Raw genomic sequence first — 23,552 nt, 5'->3', positions numbered from 1 at the left:
ATGTTTAATGTGGTGACAGTAGCTCTTCAGTCACTTGAAACGAGTCGACAAACCATTCGAGGAGAGAACGGACTCTACAGCAGATCCATTCAAAAACGTTCCACTGACAAAACGACTTTCCACACACACACAAAAAAAGTATTTGTCCAGGTGTTATGACATGAGGCCACGGCTGGAACAAAGCAGTGTGAGGGGGAGTGGGAAAAAACAGCAGGGTCAACGAGTGACCTGAGGAAGAAGAAACTGGTGTGTATCTGAGATCAGAGGCATGGAAGCCCTGGCAGGATCTCACACATGCCCAGAGTAACACAACTGTGTGAGTGCCTACAAGCCTTTAAAAAGCACTGTGGCCTAAAATACTTAAACTGAATTGTATTAATGATCATACCAAACTAGCATTCATTTAGTGGTCAGCATGTTTACAGTTCAGACTCAAGGAGAAAATCTTGAACCTAAACATCAACAAAACACCTAAATCTTCAAACCATGGCTTTTCATCCAGAGTACTGTTATCTGGTCAAGGTGAGAGGGCCATCTAGTGTACATAAAAGATAACTACAATTTGTCAAAGATGGCTTAACAGTTCATTCTTTTCAGCACATGTAGGATACAGCAATCACTCATGTGTTGTGCATAAAGTGAATAAAGACAACAGCAGAGAGGAAAGTTTAATTTACGAGACACCTTTATTGTACTTTTTGGAATCCAGTGACACAGACGCGAGACAGAGTCCCGCCCTTCCCTTCTCACTTGTAGCCGGAGGAAGGCCTAAGGGGGAACGTACCGTTTATCTCACTTGTATTCTTAAATTAAACAGAGATATAATAGAACGACACACCCAGGTGCATTTCCACAGACCAAACGACATGCATTCAAGGGACTTAAGAAACCACAGCGACTCCGGTCACACAGCTCCATCTCAAAGGAAACAAAACGACAAAACAAACTCGCTTAAAAAGTCAGCACTCTCTCCCTGTGGTCCACGATCAGTCTGCTAATCAAACTCTGTCCACCTTAAATCACTTTCAGGAGAAAACAACAAGGCAAAAAGACATACAGTCCAGCTATTCATACCAGGATTGCTTAAATATGTAAGTGGGTTTTTTTTTGCTATCATTTTTTAAATGTTTTAATTGATGGTGTATTTTAATTATGGAATACATTTGTCTCACTAAAAATCAGCTCATCTAGCTAAAACTAGGCCCCTCTCCACTGGCTTGTCTCCCTGCTATAGAATCTAGGTAAAATATATAAGTTCCAGTCGAGGGTCTCAGTGGGCCGTTGGTCCTCGCAGAACAGGAGTGGTTCAGTTCAGTTCTCCTCACTGCCGCTGGCCGAACCCGCCTGAAATAGAAGCCAGAAGGAAAAACACTTAATCCTTCAACCCAATAAAACATAGCTTGTTGATCACCAGCCTAGTCGACTGTAGACGTTTAAGAAAACATTTCTGAAAACAAAAAACGTAAGTGTTAAAGACAATTCAAATAAAATACTGCTGGTTTGAGTTACACAAGTTAATCAGTGTTGCTAGACAGCCTTCAGTGCAAAGAGCTTAGAAGAGGACAACTTCAGTCAGGGCAGTAGACAGCCTTCAGTGCAGAGAGCTTAGAAGAGGTCAACTTCAGACAGGACAGTAGACAGCTTCGAATGGAAGCTTAAATTAACAGTTAAGTAGTGTCTCAATGTATTTGTGCATGTGTCTTACCTCCTCCTGTTCCTCCTCGCTGTCGTCGTCGCTCACTACAGGTTTGGCCCGGGAGCCACGGCCCCTCCGGCGCTGGCCCTTCCCTCTGCCCTCCTTCTCCTTCCTCCCCAGCTTAATCTTCACCTTCACTGAACGAGCTGAAAGAAGCATGGACACAAATTCATGAGCTTACAATTCTTCAAAAGCTCAAAAAATTCTTAAATAGTTTAAAGGGGCAATCCCTGATTGCAACATCTATTTTTGGACTTTTAAATGAATGATTTACACCCATTGATTCTTGAAGAATATAAGTTCTAAATGCCTCATGAGCTGAGTTAAATTGGCACATTCCACCTGAATCTAAATGACTTAAATGTAAATGTAAATGAATCAAAAATATAAACTTGTTTTACTCCTTTGTAAACAATGTAATTGTAAACAAACACTGTACAGCCTCAAAACATGGTTAAAACTATAATTATGCATTCATAGCTCAGTCTATGAATTTGAGAGTGGTTTCAACAGCCCCACCAGTCAGCTATTTACCAGACACTGGTGGGAGGAGGGTGGGACGCGTTGTTGTTTGAGCGGCAGATTGCCCTTTTAACAGTGGACTATGACACTAAGTGCATATGCTTTTAAACTGGAAGAACTTGCCCCGATTGGTGTTTTTAAATCACTGATGAAGGATTTTGAGGCTGATTCCCTGCCCGGTCAATGTTTTTAATATGCAGTTTTATACTCGTGTGAATTCAATGGTTTTTACTGGATGTCTGTCTGTAATTTTTTTGTAATGACTTGGTGCTGCCTATCTTGGCCAGGGCGCTCTTGAAAAAGAGATTTTAATCTCAATGAGCCCTTCCTGGTTAAATAAAGGTTAAATAAATAAAAAAATATATGTAAATACTGTAACACTCACATTCAGACTCAGAGCCTTCGTCCACCTCCTCCTCTTCTTCCTCCTCACTGTCCTCTCCCTCACTCTCCTCCTCCTTCTCCTTTTCAATCTTCTGCCTGACACTGGTGAAGACTGACTGCAGTACGATGGAGTCCTCATAGATCTGGGGGGGTGAGAGACGCCACAGAGAAATATAGAAGATGTCACCAGCAGGGTAACAGGCTACTGTGACATTTCTTCAGAGTATGAGAGATACTGTTCAATTCACCATAAAGGTTGTGACAAGTCTCCTCGGATCTGTAATACATTGGGCTGAAACAGGCCCTCCATATCCCAGCACCCCCACAGCGTTGTCTTGTCATGCCCAACAACGGTCAGCCCTCCCCTCACTCCCTCCCTGTTGCCGGACACTCACCAGAGAGCCCTCCAGGTTGAAGGTCTGAGCGTTACTACACAGCAGCATCACATCCTTCTCCAGGTCATTCAGGCTGCGGTACTTATGGCTGCGGATCCTCTCCTGGAGGGGAACAGAGGAGAGGACATCAGAATAGTCATCAGACCAGTAGAGAACAACACAGGACTGAGAAGATCAGAACTAGACAGCTAGATGTGACTTGCCAGTCCCCGAACCTCCCACAAGGACTGTTTTACTGAATGTGATTCCTTAGCCGATTCCCGCGATGTCTAATATTAAAGAAGTCTCGAGGTATTGCTCGCCTGAGGTAGATTACCTTATGATAAGCTGTAGACCACACTACCTTCATTATTCATAGCTGTCTATTTAGTGCCGTCTATGCCGGCACTAAGACCGCAATCAACCCTACTCTAGAATGCCATAAGCAAACAAGAAAACTTAAATGCAGGCAAACTTAAAGCAGTTTTACCACATTTTTCCAGCATGTCACAAGTGCAACTAGAGAAAAAAAAATCTAGACCACCATTACTACACACACAGCGATTCATACAAAGCTCTCCCCCGCCCTCCATTTGGCAAATTTTACCATAATTCCATCCTCCTGATTCTTGCTTACAAGCGAAAGCTAAAGCAGGAAGTACCAGTGACTCACGCTACAGGACTGTTTTGCTAGCACAGAGTGGAATATGTTCCTGGGATTCATCCAATGCCATTGAGGAATATACAACCTCATTCATTGGCTTCATGAATAAGTGCCTCGACGACGTCGTCCCCACAGTGACCAGAAGCCAGAAGCCATGGATTACAGGCAACATCCGCATCGAGCTAAAGGCTAGAGCTGCCGCTTTCAAGGAGCGGGACACTAATCCGGACGCTTATAAGAAATCCCGCTATGCCCTCAGACGAACCATCAAACAAGCAATACAGGATTAAGATTGAATCCTACTACACCGGCGCTGAGGCTCGTTGGATGTGGCAGGACTTAAAACTATTACGGACTACAAAAGGGAAATCTAGACGAGAGATGCCCAGTGACACGTGGCTACCAGACGAGCTAAATGCCTTTCATGCTTGCTTCGAGGCAAGCAATACTGAAGCATGCACGAGAGCACCAGCTGTTCTGGATGACTGTGTGATGTAAGACCTTTAAACAGGTCAACATTCACAAGCCACAGGGCCAGATGGATTACCAGGATGTGTACTCAAAGCATGTGCGGACCAACTGTCAAGTGTCTTCACTGACATTTTCAACATCTCCCTAACCGAGTCCGTAATACCTATGTTTCAAGCAGACCACCATAGTCCCTGTGCCCAAGGAAGCGAATGTAAGCCAAATGATTACCGCACCGTAGCACTCACGTCGGTAGACATGAAGTGCTACCAACCTGAACAAAAGGAACACCTATGTGAGAATGCTGTTCATTAACAACAGTTCAGTGTTCAACACCATAGTGCCAACGAAGCTCATCACTAAGCTAAGGACCCTGGGATTAAACACCTCCCTCTGCAACTGGATCCTGGACTTCCTGACAGGCCGTCTCCAGGTAGTACGAGTAGGCAACAATACATCTGCCAGGCTGATCCTCAACACCGGGGCCCCTCAGGGGTGTGTACTTCATCCCCTCCTGTCCTCCCTGTTCACCTACGACTCCAACACCATCATTAAGTTTCCTGACGACAACAGTGGTTGGCCTGATCACCGACAACGATGAGACAGCCAACAGGGAGGTCAGAGAACTGGCAGTGTGGTGCCAGGACAACAACCTCACCCTCAACGTGAGCAAGACAAAGGAGCTGATCGTGGACTACAGGAAAAGGCGGGCTGAACAGCCCCTCATCAACAACGACGGGGCTGTAGTGGAGCGAGTCGAGAGTTTCACGGTCCTTGGTGTCCACGTCATCAATTAACTATCAGGGTCCAAAACACACCAAGACAGTCGTGAAGAGACCAAGACAAAACCTATTCCCCCTCAGGAGACTGAAAAGATTTGGCATGGGTCCCCAGATCCTCAAAAAGTAATACAGCTGCACCATCGAGAGCATCCTGACGGGTTGTATCCCCGCCTGGTATGGCAACTGCTCGGCATCTGACCTTAAGGTGCTATAGAGGGTAGTACGTACGGCCCAGTACATCAGTGGACCAAGCTTCCTGCCATACAGGACCTATATAATAGGTGGTGTCAGAGGAAAGCCCATACAATTGTCAGAGACAACAGTTCTTTGAGACTGTTTTCTTTGCTACCACACGGCAAGCGGTACCAGAGCGACAAGTTTAGGACCAAAAGGCTCCTTAACCTCTGAGATAGGGGGCGCTCTTTTAATATTTGGATAAAAAAACGTTCCTGTTTTAAACAAGATATTTTGTCACGAAAAGATGCTTGACTATGCATGGAATTGACAGCCTTGGAAAGACAAAACTCTGACGTTTCTAAAACTGCAAAGATATTATCTGTGAGTGCCCCAGAACTAATGCTACAGGCGAAACCAAGATGAAGTTTCATACTGGAAATGCCCCAGATTCTGAAGGCGCTGTGTTCCCATGTCTCCTTATATGGCTGTCAATGCGCCAGGAATGAGCCTGCCCTTTGTGTCGTTTCTCCAAGGTGTCTGCAGCATTGTGATGTGTTTGTAGGCATATCATTGGAAGATTGACCATAAGAGACTACATTTACCTGGTGTCCCGCCCGGTGTCCTGTGTCGAAATTATTGCGTAATCTGTAGGTCCATGCTCGTTCCAGTTCTTCAGAAGAGAAAGTCAACTGCCACGAATGATTTTATCGTCGATAGATATGTGAAAAACACCTTGAGGATTGATTCTAAACATCGGTTTGCCATGTTTCTGTCGATAATATGGAGTTAATTTGGAAAAATGTTCGCGTTTGAATGACTTTTCGTTTTTTTTCTTACCCAAACGTGATGAAGAATGATGAAGAAAACGGACCGATTTGTCAACACAAATAATATTTTTTTGTAAAAACGGAACATTTGCTATCTAACTGAGAGTCTCCTCATTGAAAACATCTGAAGTCCTTTAAAAGGTAAATGATTTTATTTGAATCCTTTTCTGGTTTTTGTGAAAATGTTGCCTGCTGAATGCTAACGCTAAATGCTACGCTAGCTATCAATACTGTTACACAAATGCTTGTTTTGCAATGGTTGAGAAGCATATTTTGAAAATCTGAGATGACAGTGTTACATTTACATTTAAGTCATTTAGCAGACGCTCTTATCCAGAGCGACTTGTTGTTAACAAAAGGCTAAGCTTGAGAGCAAATAGATTAATTTCATTTCATTTGCGATTTTCATGAATAGTTAACGTTGCGTTATGGTAATGAGCTTGAGGCTGTAGTCACGATACCGGATCCGGGATGGTTCGACGCAAGAAGTTAACAGCTTCTACCCCAAGCCATAAGACTGCTGAACAATTAATCTAATGGCCACCCGACTATATACATCCATTTGTTTTGTACACTGCTGCTACTCACTGTTTATTATCTATGCATAGTCACTTCACCCCTACATACATGTACAAACTACCTCAACCTACATGTACCCCTGCACACTGACTCAGTACCGGTACCCCTTGTATATAGCCTTGTTATTGTTATATTTTATTATTTTTTACTTTAGTTTATTTGGTAAATATCTTCTTGAACTGCACTGTTGGTTAATAAGGGCTTGTAAGTAAGCATTTCATGGTTGTATTAGGCGCATGTGACAAATAAAGTTCGATTTGATTTAGTCTTATAACCGATACATTAAAGGGTTAGCGCCATACCTTAATCTTCCTGAAGTCGACAGGCTTGCGGATGAGCTCGTAGTACTCAGGCAGCTCCTTGCGGGAGGGCAGCTGGATGAAGACTTCACTCAGCTGGCGCCCATTGCTGCTGTGAAATAGGAGAACAGGGAAACTCCGGGATTAGTCCACCTCCACATGCTCTGCTCTGACCATTACATGACAAAGTAGGTTGCGTTTGTCGTCATGTGCTGACCTTCACTGAGTTATCTAGAAGAAAAAGAAAAGCACACCTATTTAGGCGAGGTGCTGGCTAGCGGAGTAGAAAACTTGAAAATCAAAGAGAGCCGCACACTCGGAGCTCAGATGCAAAAATGCAATTACCAACGTTGACAGCCAAGCTGTCTTCATCAGGGTATAATCAGGACCTTCACTGAGTTGTCATCCAGACACAGGAGCCCACCAACTCACCCGTCCTTGTACTTGATGACAGTGTCCACCACCTTCTTCATCTTCTTGGTGAGGGATGGGGGGTTAGGGGACAGTTTTTCAGCCGGAGGGCGCCCGCGTTTCTTGGCCTTCTTGACCTCCTCGTCCTTGTCACGGCTGCGACCACCGCCACTGGAGCTGGGTGTGGCCGGGCCGGGCATGTCGTCGCGGTCTCGCTTGCGCTTCCGGGTCGTCTTCTTGTGACGCACTTCCTCCTCGAGGTCCTCCAGATTACCGTCCTCTATGGCCTGTTGGCGGGGGAACCACACATCAGCATTGCAGGTCATAGATTTCAGTTATAGGACTTTAAATTATTAGCTAAAAGCTTTTTCAACTACAACAGCTGGATAAGCTGACCTTGAGCCACTGCTTCTCTGTGAGTGAGTCGCTGTAGTCCACCTCCTTGCGCTGGCGAGAGCCGCGACCAAACATCTTCTCCTCCTCCTCCTCACAGGTGAGCCTCTCCACCTCGGCATCATCCTTTAGGATCCAGGTGGGCAGCTCGTCATCCTCCATCAGACGGGGCTTTCTCTTGGGGTTGCGGGCGTCCTCGCGGCGCCGGTCCAGGTCCATACGCTGGAGGGGAGAGGTACAGTGTAAGAAAAGAGGGGGAAAAAAACAGTTGAAGAATGGTAGATTTCCATCTTGAGTCTATGCATGGATGTCATTTTATCAGACTTGAGGTTGTGTCAAAGCCTCCAACAGGGCCGTCTTCAGTCTAAGAGGTTGACCGTGAAGCCTCCAACATGGCAGTCTTCAGTCTAGAGGTTGACCGTGAAGCCTCCAACAGGGCAGTCTTCAGTCTAGAGGTTGACCGTGAAGCCTCCAGTTGCCTCAAGAAAGACTCAGACTACATTACTGTAAATACTGAAGAACTATGGGACTGACCATGAACTGGTCAAACTCCTCCTCGCTCCTGGCAATCATCTGGTTGACGGTCTCATCATCGGGCACCTCGTCCTCCTCCTGTCGACAATAGAAAGGGTGAACACAGGGCTGTTAGTGGTGCCTCAGAGCCACGCCTCTGAACTAGAATTCTTGAATGCTTATCAGTTTTGTTAGTACCATATAAAGTGCATTATAACATGTAGTGCGTGATGTATTGGAGTAAACATCCTACAATAGGTGTAATGCATACGTCTACCAGGAAACCACTGCTCCTACTAACTGTATAGATAGAACAGACTTCCAGCTAGGACGGCTACTATGTTATTGAAAAAGACCTTCATTAAATAAATTAAAAGTAAACATTTTTTAAGAAAACGCAGGACGAGGAGAAGAGGGGAAACCAAACCTAAAAAAAGGAACAGCCCCTAAATCCAGAAGGTAGAGAGGAGGAGGAGAGAAAAGTAAAGAAAGGTTAAATGGTAGGGAGGTGTGTGGGCGGTTGGGTAGTGTGGTGGACGGTCATGATCACACCCACCAACGCCCCCCCAGCGCGCCAGCCCCCCGGGGCCCCGACCTCGTCTTGTTCCTCATGCTCCAGGATGGCCTGCAGGAAGGCACGGCGCTCGTGACTTGACGACTTCTGGTCGAACATGCCGGCCTGGATGACCTTCTGGTCCACGTTCAGCTTGTACTTGGCCGCCGCCAGGATCTTCTCCTCCACACTTTGAACGGTGCAGAGACGCAACACACGCACCTCGTTCCGCTGCCCGATACGGTGGGCTCTGTCCTGGGCCTGCAGATCCTGTACAGGGGAGGGAGAGAGAAAGAGAGGGGTGAGTGATCAGAGTTAGGGGGAGGGCAGGACATGGGAGTTGGCTGTTACCTCACAAAATCACCTCAATAGCCACTAATCCTAGCTGTTTTCTAAATATATATCAATAACTCCAGTGAGATTCCTAGAGCATAATACTGCAGTAGAGGGTAATGAGCTGAACCTGATGTGGGTTCCAGTCTGAGTCAAAGATGACCACAGTGTCAGCAGACTGAAGGTTGAGGCCCAGCCCGCCGGCCCTGGTGCTGAGCAGGAACACAAAGTACTGAGAGGCGGGGTCATTGAAGGTCTTCAAAAGCATCCCACGATCCTCAGCCTTAGTGGTTCCTATGGAGACAAAGACCAATGGTGATAGTTACCAGTTTCCACAGGAAACAACAGCAGGAGGGATATGCAAATAACATGAGCTCAGCTTGTGATCATACATCAGCCTCCCCACACCACAATGTTGAGCTATTGTGTTCTAGTAAACTGCATACTGTAAGTACAAAACAAATCCTACACATAGTACTGTTTTTCTCACAGTACAAAATACTTCTGGAATTTGTCTTGAATTCATTTTCCGAGCACAAGCCACCAGACTAAATCTCTCTCCTATCCCGCCTCTCACCGTCCAGACGCAGGTACTTAAAGTTGCGCCAGCCAAAGTAGTCCTCCATGATGGTCATGGTGGAAGTCATCTGACAGAAGAGCAGGACCTTGTGGCCGGTGACCATCAGCTTGGGCAGGATACGGTCAAGCAGCTCAAACTTCCCAGCGGCGCGGTACAGGTCAGGTCTGGAGGAGGCAGGGGACGAGAACAGAGGGGTGGATGAGGGAACGCGCCACACATAGTAAGATCAACCACAGCACCGTGAAGCATCGACATGCAACGTCAGCAGATGCTTTGCTTACCCAGACACTACGCCCCCAGTGAATCCCAAATGCTCAGAGAAGGACTCCTGTGAACAGACGAGTCACAACTACTCGGTTAAAATGAGAAGCTTTAACCACAATCTCACACCTCAGTCAACATCTCTTCTCAATTCATGGAAGAGTTGAGGTGGGCCCTTTGCACTGTACCTCGATCTGCTGGAACATGTAGGGATGGTTACAGATCTTCCTCAGCTGCATGATGGTGTTCATCAGGGTCTTGGTGCCTCCTTTACCCTGAAACACAACACTCTGCACTTAGTCATCCTGTAGTACCCATCTAAACAGCCCAGTATAACTGACCCCCAGTCAGTTGTTAGGGGGTGTATGGAGAGCAGTGAGGAGGTTCTCTACTCCTCCTTACCTTCTTGTCTTTCTCAGAGCCGTCGGTGAGCAGCACACCCTTAGCCTGCATGTGTCTGTACAGCACTCTCTGCAGGGCCGACATGTCACACTTGATCACATACTCCACCTGGGGAACACACACACACACACACACACACACACACACACACACACACACACACACACACACACACACACACACACAGAGAGAGAACAGGTTAAAACATTGCATTGATATGAGTTTAAAGTACTGAAAGAATCAATTTATCTTTATTGTCCTTGGAGACTGAAAGCCAAGCGATTGACAGGAGTCAGACCTTCTCAGGCAGCTGGGACTCCACCTCCTTTTTCAGTCTGCGCAGCAGGAAGGGGCGGAGCACTTTGTGCAAACGACGGATAATCAGGATGGTCTCTTCCTCGTTCAGATCCACCTAGGGTCGAGAGAGAGGGGGTAAGAGTCCAGCCATGATGACCCCAATGTCTCCAGAACACCCCACTCCAGAGCCTTGACTAACTCACCTTCTCTCCGGTCATGGCGAAGGGGGCGTTGAACCACTGCTCGAAGGTAGTGCAGGACTTGAAGATGGTCGGCAGCAGGAAGTTGAGCAGGGCCCAGAGCTCCGGCAGCTTGTTCTGCAGCGGGGTGCCGGTCAGCAGCAGACGCCGCGGGGCCAGGTAGTGGGTGTTCAGAACCACAGTCAGCTTACAGTGGTGGTTTTTCATACGGTGGCCCTCGTCCACTATCATGTACTTCCATCGCAGCTGAGAGGGAAAGAGTAAAGTGGCGTGAGAAGATGAAATGGAAGTTTCCATAGGTTCACCTGTCTGACTAGGGACATTTCTAAGGCGGTGCACAGGGTGATTTGAAGAGGTGGGTCCCTACCTTAGCCAGCACTTGCTTGTCTTTGATGATGTACTCGTAGGTGGTGAGCAGTACGTTGAACTTGCCGCTGCGCAGGATGGGGAGGAATGCCCGGCGAGCCTGTGGGGAGCCCTGGACAGAGATATGGTAGAACACACATCAACTTTACATCTCCAGAACACTATAATCAAAGGATATTCACATGTACATGCGGACCACCTACTATGCAATTGTCAAACTTCACCCTGGAAGAAGGGTTGAAAAGGGGCTACTCACTTTGTAAGAGACTTTCACCACCGTTGGAGCCCACTTATCAAACTCATACACCCAGTTGGACAGAGTTCTGAAAACAAAGACGGGAGATCAAATTGATAAACATACACTTTCTCTGTCCACCTCGAGTCGCACTGACACAACACAAGGCACTGACACAAGGCACTGACACAAGGCACTGACACAAGGCACTGACACGACACAAGGCACTGACACGACACAAGGCACTGACACGACACAAGGCACTGACACGACACAAGGCACTGACACGACACAAGGCACTGACACGACACAAGGCACTGACACGACACAAGGCACTGACACGACACAAGGCACTGACACGACACAAGGCACTGACACGACACAAGGCACTGACACGACACAAGGCACTGACACGACACAAGGCACTGACACGACACAAGGCACTGACACGACACAAGGCACTGACACGACACAAGGCACTGACACGACACAAGGCACTGACACGACACAAGGCACTGACACGACACAAGGCACTGACACGACACAAGGCACTGACACGACACAAGGCACTGACACGACACAAGGCACTGACACGACACAAGGCACTGACACGACACAAGGCACTGACACGACACAAGGCACTGACACGACACAAGGCACTGACACGACACAAGGCACTGACACGACACAAGGCACTGACACGACACAAGGCACTGACACGACACAAGGCACTGACACGACACAAGGCACTGACACGACACAAGGCACTGACACGACACAAGGCACTGACACGACACAAGGCACTGACACGACACAAGGCACTGACACGACACAAGGCACTGACACGACACAAGGCACTGACACGACACAAGGCACTGACACGACACAAGGCACTGACACGACACAAGGCACTGACACGACACAAGGCACTGACACGACACAAGGCACTGACACAACACAAGGCACTGACACAACACAAGGCACTGACACAACACAAGGCACTGACACAACACAAGGCAAAAATATCTATGACCGTGGAAAATACCATTAACAGCCCTTTCGGGCTTGTATCCTTATAATTACAGGTGAGAATCTCGATTGAAACAGAAATACTGCATCAGTTCCGGTCCATAAAGGAGCTGAGAACCAACTAGAGGAAAGGAGAGGGACTCACGAGAGGGGCACGATGATGAGGAAGGGGCCGTTGATGCGCTTGTGCTCCATGAGGTAGGTGATGAGGCCGATGGTCTGGATGGTCTTGCCCAGACCCATCTCATCAGCCAGGATCCCATTCAGGTTGTTGTTGTACAGAGACACCAGCCACTCCAAGCCCTTGATCTTAGAGGAGAAAGGGACACAAACCAGTCATTCTACTGTCTCACATGGTCATCAGGTACACATGGCTTTGGTCATGTGTCATCTCTTCTTTTTTGAGACGTTACTTCTTGTAAGCGTTGTGAAAGGTAATGAAACACTACAGCATGCATTGTGTATGTGAAATCATGTTACTGTGACGTGGGTAGACTGTGTACCTGGTAATGTTTGAGCTGCCCGTTGACCAGCAGCGTGGACTGTTTGTCCACCGTCTCAGTGACGGCGTGGGCCACAGCATAGTAAGACTGCAGGCCTCGGGCGAACGCCGCCTCGGCACTGTTATACTCATCATCCACATCCTGCTTGGCCCCTTCGATGATGTAGCGGACGTCGACCTCGGACACGTCCTCTGTGTCGGGGTCTGGGATCTTCTTTTTCTCCTCGGTGGGAGCCTGGGAGGGCTGGGGCTCCACCTCTTCCTCCTGAGGGGTGCGGAGCAAGAGGATGGACTCAGATACAGGCGCCACACAGCCTGGCTCAAACTGTCTCAGCCAAGGTCAAGTCAAAAGACGTTATCGAATCGGAATAAAATATTATTTATGGAAACTAGAACACAGCTTGTCCCGTGAACTGGTCAGGATTAAAATTAATCTGGAAAAGATCTCTGTTCCAGTAAAGATATTTACAGCACAATATGTTTTGATTTACATTAATATAAGCCTTATAGTACACAATGCAGAGAAAGGGTTACATTGGTTTGACTTGGCAATGACCTAGTTTCTGGAAGCCAAAGGCAAGAGTGGTACGTCTCTGAACAGACTCCACACGCAAGGTCTCATCCACGGCGGGGGGGGTAAGGAGAGCATTGTGGTCTCTAAGGTACATACCTCCTCTTCCTCTGAGCCACTGTCCTCGCTGTCTGAACGAGGGGCCACTTCATACCTGCAGGAGAAAAGTTTAAATGATTAGTTGTGATGCCTGATGAAATTGTTTTGAGATGACAGTGTTTATGTACTTATGGCTAAGCAACCGTGTGAAAAGCATTTAGATTTGTACAATGTTCATCCTTTCCAAAGGAAAATGATATTTCACGTTCCTCAGGCTCTCGTGTCACCATTATTCCCACAGTCTGGGTAAACAAGAGTTAACTGACCCAGGGTTCATCTCCAGCCAGGTGTCCAGCTGGCCAGCCCGGGGCGCATCCAGCCCCGTCAGGATCTTCCCACTGTCTACATGAATCACCTTCACAGGCAGGTCACTCATCTGACTGGTCTCATCCAGAGGCTGAGAGGGAAAAGAGGGAGCGCGTGAGAAATTGACTGGAAACTGTGTGATATATTATTGCCTGTCAATATGATAATTTAATGGAAAATTAAACAAGTATTCCTGTGGCCTTGTGAAAAACAGGGAGCCTGCAAACAATTTAGTTTCTTATCAACACACCATGGGGCAAATGGCCTATTACCAGACATGAAAAGGGCCTATTAGTTAAAATGTTGAGTGATGGGGCTCACATTCATTCATTATATTGTTCTTCACGAACTGATGGCAGAGAAGATGACTTTGTCAAAAAGCTTGGTGGGAAATTGTCTGGATTTTATCGGACCAAATCTTTCACTTGGGATCTGAAACTCACCTCTCCGTCGGGTCCCAGGGCAAGAGGCTGGCCCTCCCCACTCTCTGGCTTCTAGGGAACATGAACATCAGTTTCTCATATTGCAATGACAGGCTCAACAACGGAAACACAGGGGGCTACATATCGCAGTAAAACACAAGGTAACACAATACAACAAATGGAACTTCAGAAAGATGCACTTTCAACATTTGTCCTTGGTCTCATTCTTCACCTTCTTCTTCTTCTTCTTTTTCTTCTTCTTCTTATCCTTGAGGGCCTGATCAGCCTTGTGGGCTCTGACCAGATCGGTGAGGTTGGCCACGTACTCGTCTGTCTGCTGCAGCAGGTAGGCCAGGCGCTTGTCTTTCTTCTGGTCAATCAGCTTACGGTAGCCCTCCTCATCTTCCGCCTAGGGAAGGACACACATTGACTACGGGTGTTAGAGGCACTGGGTGTGAGAGTAGATCTATGGCTATTTAATAGTGACTGTGTAAACGATCACGCAGCTGTATGGTCACTCACCATCAGCCTCCTCATTCTCTCCTTCTCAATGCGCTCGTTCTCCTTCTTCTGCTCGCGCTCAGTGTTGGCGTGGTATGTGGCCACAGCTTTTGTGGCCTTCTGGAGCTTGGCTGTGATGGAGCGGTGGTACTCCTTGAAGTCTTTAGCATGCTGCAGGATGCTGTTAAGGTATTCCTACACAAAAACCTCAGAATATTAGTGTCTATACAATACAACGCGAAGCACTGGAGGTCTTACAAGAATGTGAGGATCATCTGACATCTAGGTTGGGAACCCGGCGTCTCTGTCCCGACCCCCCGTGTACCCGGCGTCCCCGTCCCGACCCCCCCGTGTACCCGGCGTCCCCGTCTCGACCCCCCGTGTACCCGGCGTCCCCCCCCGACCCCCCGTGTACCCGGCGTCCCCCCCCGAGTACCTGGCGTCCCCCCGACCCCCCCGTGTACCCGGCGTCCCCGGCGTCCCCCGACCCCCCCCCGAGTACCCGGCGCCCCCCCGACCCCCCGTGTACCGGCGTCCCCCCCGTGTACCCGGCGTCTCTGTCCCGACCCCCCGTGTACCCGCCGTCTCTGTCCCGACCCCCGTGTACCCGGCGTCTCTGTCCCGACCCCCGTGTACCCGGCGTCTCTGTCCCGACCCCCGTGTACCCGGCGTCTCTGTCCCGACCCCCCGTGTACCCGGCGTCTCTGTCCCGACCCCCCGTGTACCCGGCGTCTCTGTCCCGACCCCCGTGTACCCGGCGTCTCTGTCCCGACCCCCCCGTGTACCTGGTGTTTCTGTCCCGACCCCTCTATGTACCTGGTGTTTCTGTCCCGACCCCTCTATGTACCTGGTGTTTCTGGCGTCGTTTGCGCTCCTGTTCAATCTTTTGTTGCTTCTCCAGTTTCTCTGTGATGCGGGCCTCACGGAGGGACTGCCGCTTGCTGCGCTTGTAGGCCTTAGCGTTGAGGGCCGTCTCCAGGGCCGTGTCACGACGCATACACACCACTACCTCCTGACGCAGCTGTCTCTGGAAATTTAGCAGCCTCAGGGCCTTTAGCTCGATGTTGGCTTTGGTGCGCAGGTCTCCGGCCAGAGACCCTGGTAGATGCTCCAGCTCCTGGATACGGTGAGTGATACGAGCCTGCAGCCTGTACTCTCTCTCCTGGAGGATCTCCACTGGGTCCAGGCCACGGGGCTTCTGGATAGGCGTGATGCGGTTCTGTTTCTGGTGCAGCACCATGGGTGGGGGCTGGGGGGCTGCCCGGGGGACTGGGTCTGGGGGGCATGACCGGGAGGCAGCAGGGGGCACGGAGGGGGGAGCAGGGGAGGGTCTCCCAGTGGGCTGAGGGGGAATCAGCTTCTGGGGGGCACTGGATGGAGCAGCAGCATTCACCATGGGCCCTAGAACATATGGCATTGAAATAATTATTAGTTCTACCATTGATTCTACAGTGTTTTGGTGCAATTATTATCTGTTTAATATGTGTGTATTCCTTGTTTAATTTCTTTTTAACTAGACAAGTCAGTTTACAATTGACGGCCTACCGTTGTGATAGGTCTGGTGAAACTATCAGCACAGGAAAGAGAAGAACATGGACTAAAAACCCTACAGACTAGTGCCCTCTCCACACAGGTGAATCACTGCCCAGGGGTCAATCTGAGGCTCACCTTCGGGCCATTGTTTAGGGGGTCCATTGGTGGGCTGGCCCTGCATACCAGGGGGAACACCTGAGGGTCCTGGAGGAGGCATGTTTGGGCCTACCATTCCTGCAAGATGACATTAGAAATTATCATACACTGCCTGGGCATTCATGCCTACTGAAGTCTAGTTAACGTAGAAAATGGTGCCTGAACTGAGAACATTGTTTCAAGTTTCACCACCAGGGGTCCCCGTTCAGCATTCAAATTATTTATTTTATTTGTTTGAGAGAGAGAACATTTGTGTGTCATTCATAGCGTTGCAAAACTCATTGACAGCCTGTGTAGCATAACTTTGAACATCCCCCCCCCCCCCCCCTCACCATGAGGTCTGTTGTAGTTTGCTGGTGGCTGTCCAGGCCCCGCTCCAGGCCCTGAGGAAGGGGGCATGTTGGGCATCCCTGGCTGCTGCTGCATCCCTGGCATGGGCCTCTTGCCCTGCACGGCCATCTGCAGGTGGTCTGGCAGGGGCTGGCTGCGAGACAGCATCTTGTAGGCCATGATCTGGGCCCTGAGCTGGTGTAGCTGGTTTTGGTTGAAGGGGGTGGGTCCACCTGGCCCAACACCGCCTGGCCCAGAACCACCACTCGGACCTGCGACCCCAACGCGGTTCTGCTGGCCCATGGCCTGGGGGTCACCTCCCTCCATGGGGACACCTGGGCCAGAGGGCAACATGGGGCCAGCGGGAGGGCCGTTGGCTGGCACAGGGCTGGGAGAGTGCTCAGAACCCCCCCAGTGGAGAGGGGTAGCCTGGGGAGGAGAGACAAGAGCACAGGTGAGAAAAGTCATCTTCCCTGGGAATGGTAGTGCATGACTGTCCCTTTAACTGAGAACAGTGGGAAACTGATTTGAATGACTAAAATAATGGCTAGATACATCAAAAATGGTGGTGAAATGGATGCTAACAGACCAGGAGAAATGTTAACCAAATCCAGACTGGTATTATGATTATGAGCTGGACTGGCGATACAAACACTTTACAAATCAGTCTCTAACAGACATGCACACATTACAGCTGAGCCTTGCCCTCTGTCACACCAGTCAATACAGAATAGAAGAGTCAACAGAAAAACACCCTCTCCTGTGTTACAGTATTTCAACAGCCCCTCTGTCCCTCTCTCCTTGGTGACTGAGTAGTTTTGTAGCAGACAGCTGCCACCAGCATTGTCTGAAAGGGGAAGCCTCATTGCCCCCCCCCCCCCATCTGAGCGTCTGCTGCTCACGCTACCCAACAAAAGACAGAAGTGAAAGAGGAGAAACTAGCTGGTTGAGTTCACAGTACAAGTGCACACGCGTCTACACAAGTTAGCATGTCTACACGAGTTAGCATTCTCTACTCAGGTAATTGGCATTAAAAGCAATTGTGCTTAACTCTAAAATCATAAGCACCATATTTAGAGCATATGGAAAGCTAATAAGTTGACCTTTTGTGTAAAGCTCCTTCAATAACAGAGTCAATGTTTCCTCTATCCTCTATGCAATCTAATCAGTACTCCATGGTATGGTACCTTGGGAATGTTGGTCCATGGGGCTAGGAGGGGGTCCCATTCCAATGTGGCCTCCACCTGGTCTCATGCCCATGCTCTTCATCGGTCCATAGCGAGGGTCATCAGACATGCCCTTCTCATGCATGCCTTCCATAGGCTGGGAGAAGACAACACACATTAATACATTAACATAAGCATGTCCTACTTAGATAGCACATACATTTCTTATGTACAGTAAAGGAAGAATAGATTAATGCTAACCTAGTATATATTTTTTTAAAGTTGTCCTAAAATGTTAGCGCATACATTACATTTAAGGATATGCCCGTTTTCTGTCTTACTTTGTGCATCTGATGCATATTCTCCTGAGGATATCCTGAGGGCCCCTGTTGTGGGTGAGAGTGCACAGAGGCTGGGGGACCTGGGCTGGGTCCCATCATGCTATGAGCAGAGCCCGGGGAAGGGCTGGGGCCCATCATTGCTCCTGGAGAAGGCCCCGGTCCTGGGGAGGGGCCCGGCCGAGGCGTCCCTCCCATGGGAGGGTCTGGGGTGGACATCTCTCAGCTGAGTCTGAGAATGTGACAGCACCAAGCACCACTCTGCAGAGAGGACAAATTACAGATGATACTGACCAAATTGTAGTTGACAAGCTTTGTTTGCATTTGTTGGCTGAACCTGCACCAAATCTCCAGTGGTTTACCTCCATGACGGATCAAAAAGAATGTTGTTTTCTCATGACTCTTGTCCCTCTGTAGCAGCAGACATATGGTATTATAATTTGATTTTAAGGCTCGTATGAATATCCTGCTTAATATAATATTTGTGTCATTATCACAAATCAACTGCATTATACTTAAATACTTCAACCAGTAAAATGGCTCTTTGGCTAGCTTATGCCACAGCATTAATCAATGAGCGTTAGGATTCTAGCTAACAATTGATGCATCCAAAAAAGTTATTCTGCAAAGACGACAACCAAATATAATCTCAGCAACTTTCAAGCAAGAATCAAAACATAATTGTAAGCGTATGAGAACCCTAAAAAGTTATTTTGGTTCAAAAGTAAATCTTGGCTATGTTGATTGGGCGCAGATGGCAACAGATTCTTACTGCAGCCAAGAGTCACGCGCATCTGTGTGTAACACTAGTATTTCATGTACTGTAAAAGGGTCTATAGAATCATGAGAATCACAAATATTTTATCGCACCTCATTATCGTGATATCATATCGTGAGGTCCCTGGCAATTCCAAGCCCTAGTGCGTACCAGATCTCTATGTAGCCATCATCCACAAATGGACTTTGTGTTCACTGAGCTGTGGGTTCTCGGATGTGCCCGACTGACCCAAAATACACCAGTTGGTCTGAATAACAAGAACCGATTCTCAAGATAGCCTTTTTGTAGTCATTTGAGTATGTTTTGTGTTAATATGCACGGCTGGCACAAATGTACACAAGTAGGATTAGAAAATAAGACACTAGACTGGTAGAACGTGAATGCAGCTCACACATCTCCTGAGTTAGTTTATTTGAAAGCCAGTTTAAGCTTCAGTCACAAGGTGGCTAATTATGTCAAGATACAATCTCAACTTAAGACAAAAGTAGGAGCGTAGGCAAAAACACATCAACCACACCGACTCTCGAAATGGGGCCACCCCAGGGGTGCGTGCTTAGTCCCCTCCTGCACTCCCTGTTCAGTCACGACTGCATGGCCGCGCACAACCTGTTCGAATGAACATGGTCCACACACACCAACACAGTCCCGAAGAAGGCACGACAATGCCTCATTCCCCACAGGAGGCTGAAAAGATTTGGCAAGGGCCCTCAGATCCTCAATAAGTTACACTGCTGCACCATTGAGAGCATCTTTTTTTTCTCAAATTTCGTGGTATCCAATTGTTGTTGTAGTAGCTACTATCTTGTCTCATCGCGACAACTCCCGAACGGGCTCGGGAGAGACGAAGGTTGAAAGTCATGTGTCCTCCGATACACAACCCAACCAGCCGCACTGCTTCTTAACACAGCGCACATCCAACCCGGAGGAAACACCATGTACCTGGCAACCTTGGTTAGCGCGCACTACGCCCGTCCCGCCACAGGAGTCGCTGGTGCGCGATGAGACAAGGACATCCCTACCGACCAAGCCCTCCCTAACCCGGACGACGCTAAGCCAATTGTGCGTCGCCCCACAGACCTCCCGGTCGGGGCTGGTTACGACAGAGCCTGGGCGCGAACCCAGAGTCTCTGATGGCACAGCTGGCGCTGCAGTACAGCGCTCTTAACCACTGCGCCACCTGGGAGGCCCCATTGAGAGCATCTTGACAGGCTGCATCATCGCTTGGCATCCAAATGCAAGGCACTACATAGGGTAGTGCGTAAGGCACAGTACATCACTGGGGCCGACCTCCCTGAATTCCATGACCTCTTTACCAGGCGGGGTAAGAGGAAAAACACTAGAAATTGTCAGACTCCAGTCACCCATGTCATAGACTGTTCTCTCTGCTACTGCACGGGAAGCGGTACCAACGCTGGAACCAACAGGACCCTTTAACAGTTTCTACCCCCAAGCCAAAAGACTGCTAAATAGTTAACCAAATAGCTACAGACTTTCTGCATTGACCCCCTTAAGCACTAACCCTGACTCATCATATACACTGCTGCTACTACTTATTATCTATCCTGTTGCCTAGTCACTTTACCCCTACCTATATGTATAGCTATCTACCTCAATTCCCTCGTACCTCTGCACATCGACTCGGTACGGGTACCTCTGTGTATAGCCAAGTTATCGTTACTCATTGTGTATTTTGGCTATTCCTCATGTTATTTTAATATTTTCCCCATGCATTGCTGGGAAGTTAGTCTACACCTGTTCGTTGTGAAGCATTTGATTTGTTGAAAGACACCAATGTTCTGTTGATCTTCAGTTTGCACAGGCCCACCTAAAGACCTCTAGATGATTACAGAGTGCCTGCCTTTGATAATACAACCCATATCACAAATCAATTATAAAATGGTATACGTTTATTAATAATTGCTTTCCTCAAATATAATAATTGCAGATAGTTGGAGAGAAATATGGTCGAATGACTAAATATTTTTCCCAGTGTGTGGCGATTGACAGAATTGAGGAGAGTTCTTGTTTGGAAATCTTACACTAAGACGAGGTGATTCAGACGATGCTGCCCAGGAGCAGCTGCATGCATAAAAAGAACCCCCATACACTCCCGACAGAATAAACAACATAAAAGGTAAACAGCAACCATGATGTGTGGTTAAAGTTGTCGACATCATGACATTCATGTTAGTGAGACGAGTAACGTTATAGCTAGCTATTTAAACGATTGAGAGTGGAATCTATTGTCGTTCCTCCTCACTAGATATTGTTATGTTAACAGTTATGTCCAAGGAGTGATGCATTCTCTTTGGTGAGACAGTAGTAGCTTGATACTGTAAACCCTGCTACCGGCGACTTGACTTAAGCTAGCTAGCTTTAGTAAAACACGGATATTTAGCTAGCTAGTGGGCCATAGTTGCCGGTTGCAGTTGGTAATCGTATAAATTGAATTACGGTAGCTAACTGGGTAAAGACTTCGTTCGTTAAGTACTTGCTAAATATTTAGTTATAGACGCTAACTAACCAACGTTGTAAAAAAAACAGTTAACGGATGCTAAGCTAATGTGGTGTACGGTGTAGTTAGCCAGCTTTCTAGCTAAGCTATGTATAGTAACTCAGTTCCGTTTACAACACAGGTCAGAAACCATTCAGTCATGTGATGTGCTAACAAACATTGTTTTCTAACTACATAATGTGTATAAAATGAATACTAAAAACACAAAGAAACACTGCCAGACAGTTGGCTAACGTTAGCTGGTATAGTCTCTACTAGCCGAACATGCTGTCGTTACAAAATGTATGGTGAGAATTGGGTTATTTTGTTGACTTTGGGGATGCAGCAAGAGAGTAAAAGTTAAACAATACTTTCAGTTGATTGATCCAACCTGCATCCCGTACCCCCGCTCTAGCTAGACAGATACATTTACCAAAAACACAATTCATTCATTTCACTCTGACGCCAGTCTGCACTGCAGACAAGACTAATAAATATGTCGGTCTTGATGCTAACGTTCCTTCCAACCCAACGATAAGCAAAGGGTATTAGAAACTGAAATTACGTCTCAATAATCCAAATAAGGATAACATCGACGAAGTATTAAAAATAAAACGGTTGAATCGGACTTACATTGAAATCACCCTTCGCCGATAGGTCCCTTCAATTTCCAACGCTAGCCAGAAACAAAGAGCGACCAAGCCTGTTAGCTTTTTTTCTCTCGCCACCCCCACTTCTCGTCTGATTGTATCACCAAGGAACGGCCTTCACTACAGCAACCGTGATACAAGAGCGCCCCCCCCCCTACACGTTCATCCCCCATGAACTACTGGAAAATCAACGCATGCCCAGTCTAGGCCCCATTGCAGAGAAGAATGTGGGCGAAGTATGTCGACGTGGGGGATGGGTGTACAAGTTATTACAGAACAGCATTATTACACGTAGTAAAATAAGATAATGAGGGATCCTTGTTGATAGTAGTCATTGACAGTAACAATGAAATCAATTGAGCTCCGTTTACATACATTTTTCTGCCTGAATAAAATGTGCAATGTCAAAAAAAGCATTTGCCGATGTCAACACAAGCTTCTTTCTTTTTTTCCCTAGGCAAGTCAATTAAGAACAAATTCTTATTTACAATGACGGCCAAACCCGGACGACATTGAGCGTATTGTGCGCCACCCTATGGGACCCCCAATCACAGCTGGATTCGAACTGTCGTGACGCCTCTAGCACTGAGATGTAGTGCCTTACACCGAACCCAAACCGGCTGCGCGCGTGCGCTATCGTGCATAAATGTATCTTGTCCCCCTACACTAAACGCGATCACGACACGCAGGTTAAAATATAAAAACAACCTCTGAACTAATTAGTGTTGGTTCAGAGTTTGTTTTGATATTTTAACCTGCGTGTCGTGCTCGCGTTTGGTGTAGGGGGACGAAATACATTTATGCACGATGGCGCACGCGCGCAGTCGGTTTGGGTTCCGCGTTTGACCGCTGTGCCGCTCAGGCTCGCCACTTAGCAGATGGCGTAGTATAGGCTTGGGCCTTCCGCAAATGACTTGTGTGGGAATGATACTATAAAGACACAGAAGAGCCTTGTCTAGAATAACTCCTGAGCTGCAAAATAGAAAGTAAACATGATTTAGGCTAGGCCTATTCCACTATCTAAATATGTGTGTTATTTCATGGACATATAATTGCATAATGTATTTTTATAGCCATGTGGGGCTACTGTAGTGAGCATGTAACCTAATGAATCACACTTTTTCCAGTATTTGGGAGCACAGACTTATATTAGGCATTATATTAGGCATTTTGACCATTGTATATGCAAAATTCCAGTCTGTATGTAGGCTTGTTATAGCCATTTGCATTGCACAACCCCAGCACACAGAGGCTATATGCATAACAAATAACAGACACAACAAAATATTGAAGTGTTGGCTATAACCTTTCTTGAGCGAAATAGTCTTGACTATTTGGGACCCATTGGCTGTCCATAGCCT

General features: G+C 47.6%; 1 pseudogene across 1 annotated transcript; it reads right to left on the bottom strand.

The window, feature by feature from the left end:
• Positions 1-667: 667 nt before the first annotated feature.
• On the bottom strand, positions 668-22,849 carry LOC124016190 (annotated as a pseudogene). The gene is made up of 31 exons (XR_006835315.1): positions 22,175-22,849; positions 18,273-18,530; positions 17,953-18,088; positions 16,768-17,194; positions 16,415-16,513; positions 15,594-16,147; positions 14,768-14,941; positions 14,478-14,654; positions 14,267-14,317; positions 13,784-13,914; positions 13,518-13,572; positions 12,849-13,112; positions 12,491-12,654; positions 11,338-11,404; positions 11,083-11,193; positions 10,719-10,961; positions 10,517-10,630; positions 10,219-10,326; positions 10,005-10,091; positions 9,837-9,883; positions 9,553-9,719; positions 9,106-9,269; positions 8,646-8,912; positions 8,111-8,188; positions 7,580-7,798; positions 7,205-7,470; positions 6,776-6,884; positions 2,998-3,099; positions 2,604-2,745; positions 1,706-1,842; positions 668-1,344 (listed from the first exon to the last, which is right to left on the bottom strand). The product of XR_006835315.1 is annotated as a transcription activator BRG1-like (transcript).
• Between the last annotated feature and the right edge of the window lie 703 nt (positions 22,850-23,552).

This window comes from Oncorhynchus gorbuscha, linkage group LG26, assembly GCF_021184085.1.
Source record: "Oncorhynchus gorbuscha isolate QuinsamMale2020 ecotype Even-year linkage group LG26, OgorEven_v1.0, whole genome shotgun sequence".
Classification (NCBI taxonomy): domain Eukaryota; kingdom Metazoa; phylum Chordata; class Actinopteri; order Salmoniformes; family Salmonidae; genus Oncorhynchus; species Oncorhynchus gorbuscha.
This window is presented reverse-complemented; position numbering and strand designations above follow the sequence as displayed.